The following is a 22,435-nucleotide window of genomic DNA, read 5'->3' on the forward strand; positions in this document are numbered from 1 at the left end:
ATCTTACAATTAGTAAGTTGAAGGTTAAGTAACAGCGTTCTTAAATTCTTACGAAGATTTCTTTACTTTATTCTATGCATTTGTATTTGATGGAATATCTACATACGACGCGTTCGAATTAGTTTTGTTTCGAAACATTCCTTCCGAATGAAGGCAATTAGAATTCTATGACCCGCCGTATCGGTGAAATAAAGAAAATCTGATTTCAGTAGTTTCAAACTGTGGCTATTCGTGGAAACGAGAATATAGGATATTCTTGTTTTTCGGTGGCTAGTTTCGAAGAGCTTGGATTCGAGTAAAAAATTTGATTAAACCTCAGTGAGATTTTTAGTACTATTGTGTTGTATATATTCAGGCTTTCGACTAGTAAAAGAATTTTCGTCCAAAGTCATTGACTTAGAAATAAAAGTTTTTCAAAGTAAACCTCAGCTTCCAAGGTGCATTTAATTATTCAATCAAACTCTGAATTAAAAGTGAAACAATATTTTTGAATGAACCGGAATCCCGTTATTATTATAAATTTGCAGAATCAGTCTGGTTCGGTATCCCGAAAACAATTTCCACGAGTGAAAATTAAAGTGGTACCGCTCGCGAATCGACGATTCGAAAGCGGTCCGCCGACCGCGCAGCGCTGCCATTGCCGGCCTCCGGCGAGAATTAACTTGCATGCGCGTCGAATAATTAAATGTCGCTCGTTAAGGCGATTAATAAGTTGAATCGTGTCGCCCGACGTCCCGCGTGCACGCGAGGGGCCGTCGCGCGCCGAACACTTTCACGGAAAACGAGCGAATCCCGCGGCGCGGCGTGTTTTCACCGTGCCGGGCCCTTCTAACGAGCCCGGATTTCGCAGTAATTAGCTGAAATAATTATTGTCGTGTCACGACGTGCACGGCCGGGCCCCAGTCGAAAGTCGGACTCCTGATGGGCTCGCTAATTATTCGAAATCCCATCTCCCAAGCCCTCGTTAATCCGAAAATCGCCGGCGAACCGAAAACGCAGGATCGTTTCTCGATCATCGCTCATTTCACTTGTTTTCCCTGCCATCGCATTAACATTCAAATAACCTCGTATCGTTCGTGATAGCCTACCTCTGACATGATTGCATCGTTCGAAAATAAAGAGCGAATATAGTTGATACACAGTTTTAGACTACATTAAATTTAGCATTAATATTTTGAAGAAATATTCTCTACTTGATTATTTTATGTATACGGTAACTTTTTATAGGACTGGAACAAAAAAACAATAATATAAAATAATGGAACGTTTGAAAAAATTAAGCTTTCTTGAAGACATTCAGAAGTTGAAAAGCTATATTTATAGATCAATTTTATCGAAATCCACCCAGTACTTTCGAAAATTACCTCAAAAAGACAAATGGTTGATTAACACGTTCCGTATGACGGAAATTTCGGTTATATTTTGCTTATGAACTGTATTGATTTTTTTAATAAAATATTAAGTTATGTTCAAATATTTGGTAATTTTTATATATTTTGATATTGTTTCTTTATGTTTTCAGTGCTTTGTAACGTATACCGCTGTCCGTGACCATGTGTCCCTTAAAAATATGTTCTTACAGAAATTCGCGTGTACCATATATGGTGTACGTGGCACTGAACATGTTGACTGAGCCACTGTTTTTCGCGATCTAACTCAATAATTCACATTTTTAAATTACACCTCAACCTGTATACGCTCCAAATTTGCAAACGTGCTTTACAGAATTTCTTCTCAAGTCTCCATTCATCTATGCTTTTAATCGTCCAATTAAATCGGATAATCGAGATTCTACTGTAACAGATAACAATTATTCTTCAGCGAGAAAGACGAATGTCGAGTGCAAGCATGGTCCGATTAATGCAAAGCAGATCACCGTGCGGTGGTCAGATAACCGTGACCGACTCGGGATCGCGTCAAGGCGCCGCTCTTAATCGGCTTTTAATTAACTGGCTCGGTAGAGGCGAAGGGTGGGACGCATATCACGCGGCGGACTGCATTTTTAGCACGGACGTATCCGGGCCACGAAATCGGAACGCGGAAAAGGAGCCGCCTCGGGACCTCTTATCGCGACGGCTTCCTGCTGTCTCGGTTCACGAGCGACGTAAAGAGCCGTTCACACTGACTGAACAAACGCTCACGGCTCAGGAGAATCTCGGCGAACAGCTCGGTCGATACGAGCCGCGAAAGTGTCTCATAGTCCGTCGAACCTTACCGGATCGGGTCGAGTAAATCGTAAAGGTGTACGCGCGCACGTCTCAAACATTATTATATTGTCAGTCTGTCGAGGAATTTAATAACGGAACTTCCCGCGTTAAATTCGTGGGAAGTTTTCTAGAAATTATTAATAAATTCGGCGAATCGAAAAGCATCAACACGGAATTCGAAGGAATTTCCTGCGATGAATTTATTCGATGAAAATTTTCTAGAAATTATTAATACATTCGGTGAATCAAACAGCATCAACACGAAATTCGAAGGAATTTCCTGCGATGAATTTATTCGATGGAAGATTTTTCGATGTTATTATTAAATTTAGTAAATTAAAGGTTACGATCATGAAATTCAACGGAATTTTCTATACTAAATTCATTTCGCGAAAGTTTCATAGAAATTGTTATTAAACTCAATAAATTATAAGGTACCATTACGGAGTTTGAACGGAATTTTCCATGCTAAATTGATTTGGCGAAAGTTTTCAAGGAATTATTATTACATTTGATAGATCAAACGGTATGACCCGATAGCTTTATATACTTTGTAATTCCACGGTCATTATCGCTTTTCCATTAATCAGGTATTAAGAAAGGGAGCAAGAAAACTGTGTAATTATTTATTAAAAGGTTAACGAGGAAACTTCACGCGTCGGTTACTGTTAAACGAAGTAAGAAGCTATGTAATTCGAAACGTTATTCATTTACGAGCTGTGGGAATATCAAGATCCGCGGTCTTCGGGGATTCGAGAATTGCCTAATTGTTTAATATTCATGTTGCATTGAATAACCAAAGGGTATTGGGCATGCAGATTATATATCGAGCATAAATTGCTTACGGTGAATCGCGGCGGGTATACAGAGACTTATGTAAATGAACAAGATTGCTACACAATACGGATTTTAGTATAGAATATCTTCCGCAAGAATATCTATTGTAAACCCCGGCCTAATACGTCGTCGACAATAGCTAACTGGACCGTATCGAATGGCCTTCGTGTATTAACTCTTCGCCCTTTGGCTTAGGCTTTGGATCCCTCTTTGTGAAACTTGATTTAGCTACTCGATCATTGCCAATCGACTACTTCATCCACTATTTTGTTTACCGTGCAGCGTTCGAGCCATTTTTCTTGTCCAAATTAATGTCCATTTACTCCTCGAAACTATTAAGTTACCGTCTCTTTCAATAAACGGTTTTTCCTTGACTTATCGTTGAATACTCCATTGTTTGAATGATTTTTCTCATTTACGTTTACTTTTGGCCATTCAATTTGGCCACGATTTTGAAGAAACTTTGCCCTTTCTTATGTGCCAGCATTCCCCACAATATTATTATACATAAATATTACACAAACAACATATATACATACCTATTATAGATGCACCATTCAATAAATTTATTATGAAGAAAGACACCATCGCCAGTAAACGTGTTAACTAAGGAACCGTCTTCTCTATTAAACGTTCCATTCAATTCTACCCAAGAAATAATACTCTCATCGCTCTAGAAACAAATATATCGTTTTATGAAACGAATGTTAACAGAAGAACGATTTTAACCAGTGTCTTTTATAACTTTCAATTCATCTGGTAGCAATTCTACGTATCTGATGAAAATGCTAGCGGAAGGATTACAAGGCTAACTGGTCAATTTTCATTTGCCCCATATTATTACAGGATACCAATGAACTATTCTTCGATACGATTACACATAATCAATCAAAACTGTAAACAAAACACTTAGCGGAAAACTTCTCTAGCCCTAGCTAGCATTCTCCTTGATGTACAGTGAGACTGCACAGGCGCAAGATGAGTACTACACTGATTATGCTTTGCTAATAATGTTAACTAATCACGTGTAACAACTATATTAACGAACAGCAAATTACTGTTGAAAATGCAATGGGAAAATATGAATATTGACCAATCAGACTTACATTCCTCGGTCTAGCCATCAAGCGATTCCCCAATAGTAGCACGAAGTGCACGATGCTTAACGTGTCTGTTGAGAGAACGGTCACAGAGTCGAGCGGATGTATCTTCATCCTCCTTTTGTGCCGCGCGACGGTGAATGAGAGTAAAATGACGCGTATCACGCGAGAAACCGGGGGAAGATCATTTGTCAGACGTGTCTACGCAGTCGGTGACAAGCTGACGGAAAGGTTCGTCACGGGAACCGCGTATGCAACGTTAGGTCTTTCCCAGTTAAGCTGTCCCGGGTCGGAGATTAACACTTCCTCTACTGCCATTCAGGGAAAGAGCTGTTATCTACAGCCCACATTCTAAAATTCCAAAATTTCAAGTGATATGACGTATATTTTGATAAATATAGTAGGTATTAAGCATTTCCTCGTTGCATACTTCGCGAATAAGTTTTCTGTGCAAACCTTTCAGAAGATGTAAAGATTAAAAAGATTACCTGATATACTCTTGAACTTTCTTACAATTAATTATTTCTACCAATAGACTTTGTTAATATTTTTCTAGTAACAACTGAACATTTTTTTGTATTTTACGGTACAGTATAAAGAAGCAAATGCTTCTGGATATCGACTACAGACGACACTGGTTTTGAAGGGGTTAAAATATGCTAAATGAGTAATCTAAATTCTCTACTAATTCAATGTTATTTATACTGTAAATAAGCATCTCTGGTGAAAATAAAGGAAGTTTCATTCATTTTGAAGAAAATTGAAGAATTCTAAAGGAAATCTGTGTAGCATAAATGTAACACTGAGTTGTGGAAAGAAAGTAGTGCGTCCCATATGTGTGACGTGTTGTAGGCGAAGAGTTAAGGCGACGTTCAACCGTGACCCGAGTCCTTGCCAGCCTTTTTTCCTGCGCGAGTTATATCTCGCTGCAACGAACGAACATGATTCCTCTGTGAGCAGGGAACTAAGGAACTTTCGAACTTTCTCGTAAAGGAGACAGAAGTTCCGACTTCCGCTTTGTTCACGAAGCTCTACGAGCTGCCTTCTTGGAGGAAGGTGAATTGAATTACTAAAATACTTCACTAAGATTTTGATTGCGAGGATTAATTTGGTATATGAGGAATAATAGGATGGCTGATATTATAATTAAGATCAAAAGTATAGAAGATAATGGTACACAGGACACTATACAATTGAACAGTTTTACTGAAGATTAAATCAGTTCATGGAAACAGTATTACCTAAGTCCTGAAAATAACACAAGAATCTATAATTAAACATTAAACGAATTAAATAAGGTTATCGAAGAATAAAAGCATTTTAGAAGTAAAATTGCTCACGAGTTATGTATCTTACAAGTTTCGAAAAATCTTGAAATTTGATTAAATAAAAAAGTTCGAACCACGCTCCATGAGTTCGATCGTCCGCTGGAAACGCGGGATAAGCTAAATTCCCGTTTTAAATTTCAATACGTGTAAAAATCCAATGGTACAAACTCGAAATTCAATCCGTAACAGTATCACCGGATAAATATCACAAGTGTGCGCAGCGAGGCGAACGCGTAGATACACAGGGATGAAATTGTACCCTGTTCGTACTTTGCTAATAACTAGACGAGTCGGATTCGCGAGCCAGGAGGTTCCGAGCGATCGCGATTTTATAAACGATTCACCTGCCTCCGATCGCGGCAGAGCGGCTTGTGAATTCGGCCATTTTATCGCGAGGCAGCGCGCGATTCGTTTAGTCGAGCGTAAACTCACATGTTTCGCGCGAATTAAACAACCCGCCGCAGCTGGTTTCGAAACGGTGCAAATCATTTCAATCGATGTTGTCTTTTGCGGGACTGTCTATTCCACGACCGCGTTCAAGCATCGAAATATATGAATGTGTATGTGTCTAACAACAAGTACCTACGCGTTGTAATTCCGTTTGTTTCGAAAATACAGAACGGGATTTTTATCGTCGGAAGTTGAATACATTTGACGATTTCACAGTTAGCTGAAACTTTACTGATATTAACCCTTTGCGATCGAAAGTTTTTCACTGGAAATGTTCAATAGCTTCGAACGAAGCTATTTTATTTCAATATTTCATATATTGCTGCATCATATGCAGTTTAATTCTAAATACCGTACTGTATAATTTTCCTTTATCAGATTGTGTGGCTACTCGGAGTCACGTCTTGAGTACAAGGGGTTAAATAACTTTATTGTGGGTACATAGGAATTAAATATGAATGAATTTAAGCAGAAGGAAAAGAGAAAAGCTGATGATAAGGTTTATTTTCCTGTGGCTTTATTTTTAATATTTTTCTTGGTAACTGTATTGATAAATTAAGATGTTTGGATACGTTTTTCCATATAGAAATAGAATGCTATATTTTATCTATACTTCTTGTCTTCCGAGAAAATTTTTCGAAGTATTTTAAGGGATATAATAACAGAAAAATAAAACTATGCGGTTAACTTTTAACGGCTATTCTAAATTCTAATAAAATTTTCACTATGCACAGATTTCATGAAATTCTACGAATATTGTACTCAATTTGAACAGCACACGATACGTACGTACATGTGATCACACGAGTAAATTGCGAAACAAGTAAATATACAATTACAACAACAGCTACCAATTAAACTAATCATCCGATTCACTCACGGAAATTAAAATAAAGAACATAACTCATCTTGATAATTCACCCCGCGTACATAAGAAACGCGGTCGAGTATAACAAATTTTTATTTCACGTGCAAACATTCGTGAAACATGAAACCAGAGAAACTTATTTCGCTCGGATAAAATATTGGAAAATGGCGATTAACGATTTGTGGAATGGAGAAATACAAAAACACTTCCGGGCTATCCGTGAATTTTGGCGAGTGATAATATCGAACGGTCCAAGAAACAGGGTGGCGCAAGTTTTGTTTTTCATGAGATGATAGCGGCGTCCCTGGACTCTCGACGTTTCAATCGGTTTTTGGGGTGGTTAAGTGATTGCCCCCGATACGATTCCGAAAGCAATTTCGTTAGCGCTCCCTAATGTTAATAAAACAGTTGCGAGCAGGCTCAACCGAGGGGCAACGCGTGGAGACTGGGGTTGAACGAAAATACGGGCCGGCATTTTCTAGACGCAGTTACATGTAAGTTTCATAATTCAACCAACTCTAAATTATCCAAGTGTTTCATTAATTCCGCGGGGGATGCGGAAGTTCAGAACCTACGGCTCCGCGTCGAATGATGTCTAAGTTAGTCTTCGGGATTGCGGGACGAGATAAATCGCTTAATTGGAAACGAGGAAATCTCTCTCGAGTTACTTGTTTTTAGTGTGCATCATGATTTAAGTATTTAATAAGAATTATAATCAATATTAAATAGGACCGCAAAGTAAAGTATTAAATAAAATAACATTACACTTTAAATTAAATTTTAAATAATAGGATATTTATTGCTTGAGTAAGTTGTCGCAAGTCCAGCTTCTAACTGATTAAATTCGACTGCACTCTATTCAGCCCTGCCTCTTCCAGCTAATATTATTCATACAACGATAACGAGGTGTATCATGGAATTAATCTCCATTATTCCACATTGAAGTCTATCGATGGTTGAGTACATAATCAAACATCGATCCCTAGGATAAATAGTCAACCAATTTGTATCCTGTTTGGTTTCTATTAACGCGTGTTCATCCATTATCAATTGGCCAGGATAATAACCGTTAGATTCTGCTACAAAATTTCTTTGCACCTTATAGAATTTCCTTAATAGAAATACGAACTGTTTATTTAACCGAGTGATTAAGTTTATGTTTCGAATGATTTCGAATTTTAGTATCAGAACGTAATAAATAATTCCTTAGATGTGAGATAATATAATTCAATTTTAGCTTTTCTTTTGTAAAATTCATAACTTTAACAAGTAATATTCATACAAGGTCAACACGGATCTTCGAGCAGATTCAACATCAATTCCACCAAATGTGATTTCACATCCAGCGCACAGAATACAATCGAATCGCGGTACGTGGCTCACGGTACTTCAATTTTCGGGTTCCCAGTGGCGATCTTCGTTGACTCACAAATCGCAGTCTTGTAATAACAAGTCCGTCAGCGGACGGAATGAACCCGACTCCTATATTCGTACAACATCGCTTCAAACCTTTGTCTAACAATATCGTGTCAGACTAATCGTAAAGATTTCATACAGGAATTAGAAAATATAAATACCATTCTACTCCTTTAAACTAAAATTAAATGTTGTTTTCTAATAGATACCCTTAATCTTTAGGGTAAGTGTAGGCGTACGAGGAACGTAACATTTTCTTCTATTTCTAGTAAATTATTAACCATAAAATAATTCTATCGCGCGGAATTGTGAAAGAAATCATAGAGCAAAGGTTAACCTTTTAACACTAAAACTACCAGACGGGTCAAAATGATTCATTCCTGATTTCTTTCTTTTGCAATTATTAAAAAGAAAACAGATGTTTCTCAGAGAAATTATTAAAGAAATTAATTTACCAATACGCAAACTGAATTGTAAATCAATTAAAGTCTCACTAGGTACGCCCTCAGAGTTTCCATAGAGAAATTTCCAAAAGTTAATTTAACTGCTCGGTAGTTTTAGTATTAAGTACGTGAGATACCTAAAATCATCACTGTCCATACCTTTTATAAAGGTGTACGCAGGTGTGTCACAGTTAATCGCAATTGCGTTATAAACAAATAATGTTATTATTCAAGTAACAGAAGATCAATGCATACTTTTCTACTTTTCTAGTATTTAAAACTGAAATGTACAATTTGGCTATCTGTGAGAAAGATTCTTAATACTTTAAAAATACTCGTCCACAAGCAGTTAACTAGATCTGTTCCCTAGAATTCGAACAGAACTTTCCGCTGACGTACGCGGGATCCTGTTGTCGTCCGACATCCACCAGCGATTCCTCACGGAGACATTGTCAGCGAGTCACGCCGGCTTAGGGGATCGTCTAACCGTTCTCCTTATCGATCTATTTGCCGGCGAGTTTCGGCTATCCACCCCCGAAAAGCGACGTCCCCGTTTCACCGACGCGCAGCCTCGAATTTCAGGGAGTATGCGAACGGGTCTGAGGTGGCTAACCCGCGGAACGTTGTCGCCGGATTGTCTGACCTTCCTCTTTGAGCCAGATCCTCTTCGCAAATCCAAGAGATTCGACTGTGAACCCGACTAGGATACATTTCACAATTTTCTTTATTTCCTTGGTTGCTGCTGGTTGCTATCTCGTGGGAAGAAACAGCGTTTCCTGTTTAGTACAATCACATTGGTATGCACCACCGGTGGTACACAGCTAATTTATAGCATTAAAATGAATCAACGTTAATAAGTAGTAAATTTTTTATTAAATTGTTTTAATTAGCAACTGGAGTCGGAAAAAAACTAGACACGTAATATTGTTGTTATTACGATCTCTGATTAAACATGTAGGAACCTGTTCCGATGTGAATGTGTTAACAGAATAATACATAAGTTAACACATAAACTTGAACATTAATTTTCTTGGTGAGGTACCGAACAAACCGAATTTCGTCGGATGTGTGAGATACAAGAAGGTTGAGAAAGTAATTGCAATGAAAAATCTTGACTTTTTGGTTACTGTTTCATTAAGGAAATTGTTTCAAGTGTTGCCGGATTTCGAGGAATCTCGGCAGTTAACGCGTTGAAGAAGAAATATCGGTTTACAATAATTTACGAAAGAGTATGTTCTATATAGGGCTGTTGAAAGGATATTAAATGTTTGAGGGTAGATGATATTTGCTGAACGGTGAAGAAAGTTTCTTTAGTTAGAAGTTAGAAGTGATACATTGTTTCTTTCGATGTTAAAGTCTTCGAATTTTTCATTGGAATTGTTACTTTCTTCTTGGAAGTCGTAGAGAATTTTGTGTTGCAAGTACAACTCGTCTATTGGCATGTTTACTGTTAAAGTTTCAATAATCTAATGATTCTTCTCGCATCGCATTTATGCTTGTAGTCGAGGTGATAACAGTCAGACTGAATAGGAATTTAGAAGAAATGCTTGGAGAACATGGTTCAAGGAAGTGACAAAAGTTTCGAGCAGATCTAATATTAATCAAATGAAAGTGATTAAATAAATTTATGATAGTTTCTAAGACGTTCAGATGGGATATTAAAGTTGAATGCTCATTCAGAAATTAAATACGAATGAACAATCATTCTATAGGAACATACGAGTACTTTTATATTTCCATAGTAAAGAGCTAAGTCTTTTACGGTTACTCGGAAGTTTCAAAATAAAGTAAAGGTGTCCGTATTTTCTATTTGAAATGCGCATTTCATCGAGCTCTGGTCAACGACCCGGCATCCCCGTGCTCACCCTTATTCGAACGAACGGAACCGAGATCGAAGCTCTTTCATCTATCGGGGAAAAAAGGGCGCGGAAGTTGCCGTTCTCGAGCCAGTTCTCTCGGACCTGATCGTAACCACGCGCGGAACGCGTATGAAACGATCATCGATTACATTGAGGTATTACTTGCGATCGTTTATGGCGTTAAACGAGTGAAATTGTTCATTTAATCAATACCAATTCACTTTTTATCAATCAGAAATGCTTGCTATCGATTCTATTATTAAATACCGGTTTAACTTACACGTGTGAACATTTTATGTTGGTCTAGGAGTATTTTAGTTCTCTAAAGATTCATTTGAAAACAAGTTAACTAAGCTTCAGATAACATTCTGACATTCATAACTGTATTATTAATTATTAATTGTCATTAGTATTAACAAACTCAATTCAAGTTTTTCACAAAGAAAATTAAATTTCTTCTGATTCGAAGGAATATACAGATGTTAATCCTTTGCACTCTTAAAGAAACTTTGTCATCAAATAGTTTGACACATAAAATTTCTGTAACTTTATATTCAACATTAAATTTCGTATAATACATTATAATACATTAATACTTCATTTATGATTTTGCTTTACATTAATGTTAAATAGGATCACTGACGTTTCATCAAGAAATGATGAATATTTCTAGCACAGGAACCTTCAAGTGCAAGGGTTCATACTTAGAGCCGTAGTAGAAGATATTATTAGAGATGGAAGTGCATTCCGAAGTGTTGAGTTGGCTCAATTTCGCGATTGCACGCCGGCACGATTGCGCGCGTGCAATTAATTAACAACTGCCCGCGGCCTCGCTATTAAATTATGACGGTTGTGTGCCTCGCCGAACAACCGACGCGACGGAACGAAATATCAGTGGGATGCGTCGTGCACCCTCGACAACCGTCCCGCAACAATGGGGCGGTTTCGGAATCTGTACACGGGACGGGAATCATAATTCAACGGCCACGAATGCCGCAACATCGTGAACCGATCGATAAAGTCCGAAGAAGAATGATCAAACATACTAGTGCGTAATCCGATATCCAACGTTTGTTTAATGTGACTTCTTACCGTGAAACTCATAATCTGTTTATCATCATCTTGTAATCATCTGTTCTGCAATCATTTTGCATACCAGATGTTGTAAATTATATTTTCAATCGACTTAATTATTTCTCTAGAAATCATGTTTGCAATTTCCAAAAGATTCTTAATGTTCCTTTTTTTCGACAGATTAAAGGAAAAGCAGGAAGATTATAATTCACAGATTCAGAACAAAAATTCATCAGAACGTTCATTTCTGCTGAATAATAGGTACTGCAAAATAATATTGAATGATAACAATTTTCTATAATGTGAAGTATCTTGTGTATTGTTTATTCACTTCTACTTAAATGGAAGAAACAATTAGTGTGAGTTAACAGTTTCTGAATGAATTAACTATATTTTCCTTGTATTACGGATGTATAAAACAAAAGAAATATTCTTTCTAGTGCTAATACGATTTATGTTCAAAGGATATTCATGAGATTTAATAATGTAAACGCAGTTGAGACTATCGATATAATTACTCCGCGAGCGACGAATTTTAGCCGGGAATACTTTCGCTACAACGAGTTTTTAAACCGGACGGGATTTTCGTCCCGGCCGCGAACGTTGGATTCACTTTGTACGATGTTCCATCTTTGCGTGAAAAACCGACCCCGGCTAATTAACCTTTTCATACGTTCAGCCGACTCGCTGTACCGGACAGACGGATAAAACGTAAGAAGTTTCTATTTAAAAAAAAAGACAGACGTAACCGGTGTGCCGACGGTAATTCTGGTGTTAAAACACGCGCGCTAGCACGACCGGCTTTGTGTCCGCCATTTTGCGCTTATTAGCGGCCGAGTAACCGTGTCAAATTTGCTCGTTCCAGATTTGCCTGATGTCTCGCCTGTAATTCGTTTATTTGTCACTGTAACGAACAAAATGGCTCTCGGTGTTCCATTAAATGAAGATTAAACGAATAAAAAATAATTTGTGGACAAAATACTCGATGGAACATACAAATTTTGTTGGAGAGACGCTAATGATGTTTCAATAGAGTTTAGCTGGTTGCAAGGGGGACTAATATTCAATCAAATTATTACACATAGAAGGTTTCTTTCAATCGAAATATCTTTTCCGTGGAAATAGTTATTAATATTCGTCTTATTAAATTTCTCGAAGGCTTTTTATTTACGTTTAAAGAATACGAGAATCGGATTTCTCAGGATTGTATTGTTTATTCCAAAAGAATTACCAAATAAGTTTCACCAAATTAAAGTGAATCATTAATATACTTTTCACGATATTTACGAAAAGATACATTCAAACTTGGAAACAAATCAAATTATAACTCGTTTTAACGAGGATATGAAAATGCATGCAATTAATCCATTAACGAGACTCCATATTTTCTCATTGCATTTACACAAGTTACACAAACAATGGATTCATTCGCGTTTAGAGATACGCCCTATCTCGGGTTCTCTTCAACGCGAGCGAAATCGATACATCCGTGGACACCGCAACAAACAAACTCCGTTTCGTCAAATATCACAGTTTCGCTAGCTGGGTTCTCGTGCTGGAAGGAAACATTTGATTCCCCGTGCGCGCAATATTGGTTCAGTTAGCAGTGAAAATCTACGAGAATCGTGGATCGATCGCACGACAAATAAACCCGCATGATAACGGTCGTCCGCGCGTAAATCGCCGCCGCGCGGCGCGGTTAATACCGAACGTGCCGCGAGGTTCCGGTCGAATTTATTCTCAGCAAATCTCGAGTCCAATTTTCGGAGAGATCGACCAATCTCAATCGCCATCATCGGGATTAGAGACTCTTGGTGTCTTACGATTTCTCAGACTACAATTTGGAAACAGTTTGGCAAATAACCGAGCTCGAAGATATTATTAAAATGAACATATTTTTATTGAAAACAGAGATAACTTTGCAAAGTTCAAAATTCTTCTCAGAAGTAGGATTATTTACTAGGAAAGTGGAAATTCATTTTATCAAAATAAAAGAATGTTGCATGATGCCCCATTTTATTGCGTATCAAAAGCCAAAATATTAAGTTCCTGCTCTATAAAAAAAAACAAACTTCAGAAAATTTAACGTTGAAAGACTTTAGGTACTATTTAGTTATTTTTAGATGCTATTTTTTAACGTTTTGTGGTTGAATGCTATTATAATCGAAAGCTGCAAATAAATAATTTAATTATTCAATTAATGAGACATTGATATGTGGATTCCTTCTACTCTGATGGTTAAGGCTTCGATAGATAATTCAATTACTTATGAAAATAGTTTCTAGAAGGTTAAAAAATTATCGTGCGTAAAGGGTTAATTTGTTCAAATTCTTGAAGCAGGAAATCAATGTCTGTGTAAATCCTATTAGTTTTCGATACCTTTTTTCTCGGTGTTTCAACTTTTAGGTAGTAAAAGGGTTAATTCGCTTGGTCGATCCCAAATTCGCCGGCCACGAAATTCCTCCCGTGTTTTCCTTGTTTAAAATTCACCGCGCGGCCGCGGAAGGGAGCCAGGGAACGCAAGGAGAAAGTGAAACGAGCTTAAAGGCGAATACGGGTATCGCGTATCCTCGCGAATCTCGCGCGCTAGCTACGCCTCGATGATTTTAATTCGTCGGCCGCATGTACCGGGCTGCGCGAAAACAACCATCCTTTCGTCGAGAAATCAGCTCCCTTACGTTCAGCTACGTGGCCTCTAGAATTGTTATTATTAGACTGCGGATCTTTATGCAAACTCAGATTTTCAATTGTTTAATTGAAACAATAGAATTATGATAGAAAATGGTTTTTCTATCAATCTGCTTGGTTCTTCTGTTTCCATATTTTTATACTTTTATATTTCTATATCCTTATATATCCATATTTCTGTATCTCTATACGTAGATATCTATATATTTTTATATCACTATATCTCTGCACCTCTGTACCTCTATATTACCCACATCTCTATATCATTATATTTCTATATCTCGATATATTTATTTCTCTATTTTTTTATATCTCTATATTTCTATATCCCTACTTTTGTAAAAAACACTACACTTTTAACATTTTATACATTTCCTCATATCGTGTGTATTCTGCGGATTATTGAACTTCCAAATCTCTCATAAGTGCATAATAAACCGCAGTTTAATTATTATTGCTTACAGATCCGTCGTTGGAGATACCCTTATTGCCAACTATGAACAGGTGTATTAATTGCGCCGCGCTTCGGTTACAGGACATCGTAATAATCTCGAATAATCTCCGACGATGATCTCCATGTGATTATTGCACACGGTCCCGGGATTGTTTACGCGAACATAAATTTTCCTGTACTATTTGATGAAAATGAGAATTAACCCTGCGCGGTGCACGCATGATGCATAATTGTCTCATTCGTACGTATCCCCGTGCAGGTTCTGTTGAAATTTACAATCAATTAACGAATTCAGATAATTAGGAGTCGCGGATGCTCATGCAACTGCATATTTTTATGAACTGATTTTAAGGAGTCGAGAGGTGGTCTGACATTTATGTACTTTGCTAAGGGCTTTAACAGATTCTAAATCAAATGAAAGTTTCTGTAATGCTTGGGAGTTATGAATTTTAAACAATCGTGTGTGCTGAGGATGCATAAATTCATCGGAAGTCCGCGGTATCTTGTAATTGCGTTGGAATGCAGACGAGGCAATTAATTGAGAAGAATTCGTACAGGATTGCAAGGGTCAAATAGATTATTTCTTTAATTAATTGAACGCTCGATATGTTAATTATTTATCAAGATTTCATTCCCTTGCTTGAATTTGAATTCTAATAACAAGTGTAGACAACATTCAACTCATACTTTATTCTTTAAAATTTGCGACGCGAAAAATTCTCAACCAAATCAAATCATAGAATCTGTAATTTTTGCAAAATTTCGAATTGAAACATTTGATATTCACGAAACCAGATAGTTGGAATATATAGTATTTATAGATTCGGATGTTTCACGTTTCCCGTCCGAATCCTTTCTAGAATAAAATTGTTTGAAACGCGAAGCTCTTTCGAAATCAAACACTAGAAATCTGATAGTTTTCCGGCATTCGTATACTTGAGAATAGAAACGAAGGCTTCAATAGTTTCAATTAATCGAAAAGGACAGAGAAACGGAGAATCGAGTGATCCAAGAGTTACCTGAAAATAATTGGAGAAGCCAGGCACTGAAGATCGAAACTTGTTTCAATAAAATCCCTTTAGAAAGTACGGCGTCTTCGTGCAGCTTGTTTTCGACCTTGCTGTTGTCCTTGGTTCATGTACGCATTTGAAATATTATTTAAAAAATAGAACCACATAGTCTCGTGACAACTTTTTAATACTATTTTTAAACTGAGAAGTATCTGGATTCGGAAAAATGAGAAGCCGAATACTTTACTGACTATGAAATACTTGAGTGCAGAACAATGTTGAGAAAACAATTTTACTCATTTTTAACATTTTCACAAGTATTCTACAAATACAATCACTATACTATGGCTTTATATGCATTTGCATAAAATGCACAGGATACAAAAGAATATATACAATCTACCAAGGTGTAGAGGTTTCTATATTTTTCAGGAAGAATTATTTTCTATTATAATTCCGTTTCTCTAATCATGTTCTTAAACAGTTGAATCTGTATAAAGATCCGTTGTCTAATAATTATCACTGGAACTACCACTCCGTTAAAATAATGGGTTTCAGTTTTCTTATTTCGTAATTACCGATACTTTAAAGGTGTTAAATATCCGAAATGATTTTAAAAATAAATAGTTTCACTTAAATACTATAATGAATACATGAAGAAACCAAAAAGTATATGTTGTTATAATTCTTATAAGGGTTACATATTAATTGTATTAAATGCTCGGTAGTTCCAGTATTAACATAATACTTCGCGGTGTCATCCACACTGGTTGTCGGTCAGTATCACGTTGTACCGTGCACGTGCTCTGTATTGACTTTCCGCGTCAGAAATAGTGACCGGTCGCTATTTTAGCGCGGAAATGTGCCATAAAGTCGTCATGTGCCACTGCCCTTCGCCTCGTCAATTGCATACAAGCCAGCTATCATATTGGCCCCGCGTTCCTTCTTCTTCGTTTTCTCAGCCTCTAGCCAGGCCGTTCGTTATTTCGCAGTTACCTAATTGAATAGCCATGTTTCCACCGTTACTCGAGGGCCAATTATTCACCGCGGAAAAGTTTTGTTCAATTTTATCACGTGTTTGCGTGAACTTCATTTATTATCCGAAAATTCTGGGCAATCCTGAAAATTTCATTATTCCGCGGTTGTTCGTTACTCCCTCCGACGAAACGTATACGTAATTTTATCCCTGTTCTCTGACCGGAAAAATTCATTTGCAGATTAACTAAAATTTACTCCATTTCCATTTGAATTATGCCACATTTATCATAAAACATTCCAATTTTCATAAATCATTTCATAGAAATCAGAGTAATGTAATTTTCTTCTTGAACTGCAACATTCCTTACGGTGAAACCAACAGAAAAAAACCGATCTTTATTAATGGACACGTGCCCGTTGCATTTTACAAATTTGCTTGTGCCGTAAACGTATGGATAGGTATCCACGGTCTATCATTTATCGAATTTACGATCCCATCCGTTTCGAATGAAATCGATTCGGTTTCCAAACGATAAATAGGTAGTAAATTATTTACTGCATATGATTAATGGTTTGCCCGTTCGCGCGATTAATTATTTCCGAGCGATTTCTCGATCGCCGACAGAGTTCGTTCCCTCGACGGGGCCGTTACATGCATAAAGACCCTGGCGTAAAAGTCACATTTTATTTTCAGTCACCATGTATGCGCCGACGAATGCGTAACATTTCGACGCGGGTTGCGTAAAGCGCGACGAGAAAGTCGTGAAATTCGGGCGTGTAAAGCGCTGCTGCAACCTTTTACATAACTGGCGCTCGAACGACCGGTGAAGCACTGCAACATCGTTCCCCCGTTTTTGCTCTCGAATCGAGAGATCGACGGCGTGTGTAACGAGAAATCCTCTGCCGACACTCATACCTGTAAAACATCGACGTAACTACGCCGATACGCGTCCATTTTGCGTCATATTATCCGCGCAACTTGAACGTGAACCGCTGGTTTCGACTCTTTTTACGGAGTCTTATAAAAAAATGCACGATCAAACTGAACATGAAAAAGGTAGAAACTCGGATACGACGGAAAGTGATTAAAATCGAAATTGTCTTGCTCTACTATACCTTGCGAAGGTACTGAAACAAGAGTTGAACATTGTTCTGTTACTGAGTAATAAAGTGGATTGTATCTTAACTAACTTTCTTAAAGACAAGTAATTTCTCTTGACTACGTGGAATAAGTAAATACAACGTTCTATGAAATGTATTATTAACATATTTCAAATATAAATCTGGTAATTATCTTTAAATATTTCAGAATATTTAATAAGTATTTAGCTAACGCAAATTAAAATTAGAATTTCCTAAATTTTCCAGGAACACTTTGGAAAGTAGTCCAAATTATAAATAAAAACATTCAGTTCAAACGACACTCTATTATAAAAGACAAATTTATCATAGAAGATAAATCCGACTGCATAGAATATAAAGTAGAGAAATGTTCAACAAAATTTGCGAATGTTATAACTTTATTCTCAACTTATTAAAAAATTATTTTTAGAAACTCCGAAGAAAATTCATTCCTACTTAAATCACATTTCGCCGCATTTATAATATATTTATTTCGCATATGTCCGACGTCCCATTACAAGAAACAATAATTTCAGCCATTCTTCGTCGCCATTTTAAAAGGCACACTTTATTCTCAACTCCTTAACAAATTAATCCAAGAAATAAAGAAGAAATTGGTTCCGATGTAATCCATGTTTCTTCACATTTAAGAAATGTTTGTTTTACGTATGTCCGCTGTCATTTACAAGAAACAATAGACGTGTTCATCGTTCGCCGCCATTTTAAAAAGCAATAACGAACGGCAGCGGAGCGATGGAAATGAGGAGACCCATGGTATATACGAGCGTGAAATGTGCCGCGACAAAGTGAATAGAGAGGGCCCCGGCGACGATTCGACGGGGGGACGCTCGAATTGTCGAAGGCAGATGTAAATACACGGGAAACACGACAATGAGATCGTGTGTATTCGAGTGACACGCTGCGCGGCCCTCCTCCTGTTTCATCGTATAAACGCGTTTAATGTTCCGCGTTGTGTGCTCCGTTCCGCGATCCCGCGAATTACTAGAGGCGAACCCGGGAAAAGAACCGGACGAGCGCTTTCCGTTCCAATGGACGACCGTTGAAATATTCCGCGGGAAAATTGCTCGTTCTGCGAAACGACGGAAGAAGCATCCGCCGCGCCTCCGGATTACTTTACGCTCCTCGAAGAGCGACACCAGACGCCTATCCGTCGGTTTTATCTGTATTTAACGATTATTTTAAAATTATACTAGATTTATGGGAAAATAAATATTTTTATTTCGGCACCGCGGGTCGCGTTATAACCGGGGCGGCTAGATTTCTGAATCGAGTTTTATGGGCGGGGATGTATTATTCAGTTCGTGCCGGAATATAATATTATTTTTGCGTGAAAAATTTCGAACGTTTTAGGCGAATATGGAGTTGCGTATTGAATATTGGCTTTGAAGTTATTTCACGGTAGATTATTTTTGCAGTGGTTTTGATGAGTATGATTAAGGAAGTTAGGTAAAGGGTTGAGTAAAGATATTTTCGTTTGCATTTGCGTTTGGTGATACTAGTATGGAAGGAAGAATCCTTTTGACAGAAGAAATTATTGATGAAAGTGTGTTTATTTTGGACGCTGTTTCATTTGGAAGATTTAATTAGAAATTTTTCCAGGAAATTAATAATTTGACCCACGGTATTGATTTCTACTACTTTCCTAACCGGAGAAGTTTTTTGTGCAATTCAGATCGTTAAAGGGTAAAATGACGCTCGCAAGAATAGCCAGTAACAAGTTACGGAATGCACAAAGTCTAGTATACGACACTTTTCCACAGTAACCCACTGTATCAAGAAAAAGTTTTAATTTAACCGAGTTTATTTTCATATACAAACTAAACGTTTGCAAAGCAGAGAATACAAAATTCCCCTCAGAAGAATGGTACAAAAAATTCTGCGTTTTAACTGTAACAAATTCAAGCGAAAAATAAAATTACTCATTCGTTGTAAAGGAATCTTTCTCCAAAGAGAAGGGAACAAACAATTCTCTCATCAAAGATGGTTCCCATTTCAACGAAATAAAAGATGTATAAAAACGTCGAGTAAGAATAAAGAGAAGGTATTGTTTCGCAAAAAAAAAATTTTTCTTAACGCAATGTAACCGTTCTCCGGTGGATAATATTGGTTTCGTCAATATTCGCTGAAAATTCGAAAAACTCGTCGATTCCCATCTATTCCCGCAGCTTCTGTCCCGGACGTCGAATTCGCGCCTCGGAATTAGCGTGCCAGTTCACTGGATCGAAAGCCTCAATTACGCTCGTTGACGTCCGAAGTGCAACCCCCGAGGCCGCGCATCAACCACTTTCGACCCCCTCTTGCTGTGCCAAACAATGTCGCAGAGGGCTTCGCTTTATCGCATCCCACGTATGAGTTTTAATCCAAATGCTCGAATGATCTTTATTGTTGAAATCGTAGAAATGTTAAGAAAGAGAGTTGAAAGAAGGAGACACAGAAGATGAATAGGAAGAAGAGAAAGAAGAAAAGTAATTTTCGTCCCTAATATTGTAAGAAGATGAAAAAGGAAGAAGAAGAAATAAGAGATAAGAAGGAAGAATTGGAAGACGAAGAAAAAGAAGGAGAATAACCTTCATCACTAAAATCGTACAAAGACAAAAAGGAAAGAAGAAAGAAAAACGTGTAGAAGAAGAAAAAACAGAAGGGCGATTTTCGCTGCTAAAACTGTAGAAAGATAAAAAAGAAAGATAAAAGAACACGGAGAAGAGAAAGAGTCTTCGTCGCTGAAATTGTAGAAAGACAAAAAAGAAGGAAAAAAGAAGAATGAGAAGAAGAGCGATCATCGTTGTTAAAATCGCCACAAAGTTAAAAGGAAGAAAAAAGGAACCATCTTCGTCGCAACAATCGTAGAAAGACGAAAAAAGAAAATAGAATGAGAAGAAGAAGGGCAACGACCTTCGTCGATAAAAACATAGAAAGTTAAAAGAGAAGGATGAAAAGAAGAGCGATCGTCGTTGTTAAAATCGCCGCAAAGTCAAAAGGAAGAAGAAGAGAAACCATTTGCCGCTAAAATTGTAGAAAAACAAAAAAGAAAGAAGAAAGAACATGGAGAAGAGCGAAGGGTGTGTAGAAGAGGGATGAAAAGGAGCGGAAAAGGGAGTGCGCGTTATGGGGGGGGGGGGCGACGTCGGTATGCGTTGTTCCGCGAGCAACATATTTTCCAAGCCGATACACTTTCCCTCACCCTTTTTGAAACGTGCACGCCACCCTATTGCGCGCCACCCCTCCTCGCTCTTCTTCCCGAGCGGCGTTTCCCTTTCTCTTGGCGGCTTCCTGCCTCCTCTCGCCACCTCTCTGGAAATAGTCGCCGCAAAACGACTCCCCGTGCTCCGTGGCCGCGTGATTATCAGACCGCGGCTCACCTCCTTCGCGCGTCCTATAATCGCGACACGTGCTTCCGTCCGGCTACGATAAAAAATCCAGTGAACGTTACAAGCCTCAATCGTCACATCTGTCTTTTCCACCGCGACAGGTCGATCGCGGGAACTTTATTCCGTCTCCCTCGTGGATCGAGTTCCCCCGTGTAAATTCGAAAAGTTTGTTTTTGTATCGTATCGATAGATGTGCATAGTGAATTGCAATTTTGATTAAGATTGGGATATATTAAAAGATCGGTGAGTACGGTGAATGGACTGATACACCCCTAATCGAATTGTATTATTGTTTCCTATGTTTTAACTGATCGAGGAATGCAAGTTTATGTAGAATGTTATTAGGAGAAGTTATATATGTTTTGTGAACGATATATTCTGACGCAGTGTATTTTGCATTCTCTTTGAGGCATTGCTGGGAAATTAGATTTCAAAACAGGTGTTTAACGTGACGAATAGGAAAATGAAAAATACATTCTGCATTTAGTACAGGGAACATGGAGTCGAGTGTAAGTAACAAGTTAATTTGTATTCCTTGATTGACAAGTTTATTTTACCTTGTTTAATTATAGACGAACTTTCTTTCCACTCTTTCTTTATTATATTTAACCATTTTCTTCAAAGAGTTATTAATGATTGAGAAACTACCCCTTGGTGTGGATCGCAGCCTCTTTTACACATTCTTCACGTTGACACGAGAAAAGGCAGCGTGTATCGGTTTGTGACCTCCCTCGGAAACGAATAGAAAGGTCGAGGCGTTTTTCATGTCCTGCCGCGTTTATAGTCCTCCACGAGATAACGCTTTCATCAAATTGGAAACTTCAGCGATATGTTTCATGGGAGGAACGTTCCCGTTAATGCAGGATAACTTTCTGATGCAACGATCGCTCTGCATCTCCGGGAACAAATTAGTTTGCAATAGTGGCGAGTCGGGAGATCCGCGGCAGAGTCCTGATCCGCCATTGATCGACACGGTTTACGCGAACGTCGATGGAAACGATAAATGCAGACTCGCCGCTGTCGTTACATATCGCGAAAGAATTATCAGCTTTTCAAACATCCGTGTTCGGCTCGTTATCTACGCAAATAGGGACACCGTGGCGATAATTAACAATTAAAAACAACAGCGATAAGTAGAGAATATGACAACGAACAGAATATTCATTAGTTGATACATTGACACTTCTGTGCTCTGAAACATTCAACTGCATA

The 22,435-nt window shown here is 37.8% G+C and overlaps 1 protein-coding gene across 3 annotated transcripts in view; it reads left to right on the plus strand.

The window, feature by feature from the left end:
* LOC116428878 (ras-related protein Rab-37) overlaps positions 1 to 22,435 on the plus strand; it is a 139,035-nt gene that overhangs the window by 76,442 nt on the left and 40,158 nt on the right. Inside the window, exon 1 of one of the 3 annotated variants that reach the window (XM_031981069.2) lies at positions 20,992 to 21,466. The exons of the other annotated variants lie outside the window; for them this stretch is intronic. The gene's annotated coding sequence lies outside the window, so the exon portion shown is untranslated. Of the gene's footprint in view, positions 1 to 20,991; positions 21,467 to 22,435 lie in introns of those variants that run through there. 3 annotated transcript variants of the gene reach the window in all.

Source organism: Nomia melanderi, chromosome 11 (assembly GCF_051020985.1).
Source record: "Nomia melanderi isolate GNS246 chromosome 11, iyNomMela1, whole genome shotgun sequence".
Lineage (NCBI taxonomy): Eukaryota > Metazoa > Arthropoda > Insecta > Hymenoptera > Halictidae > Nomia > Nomia melanderi.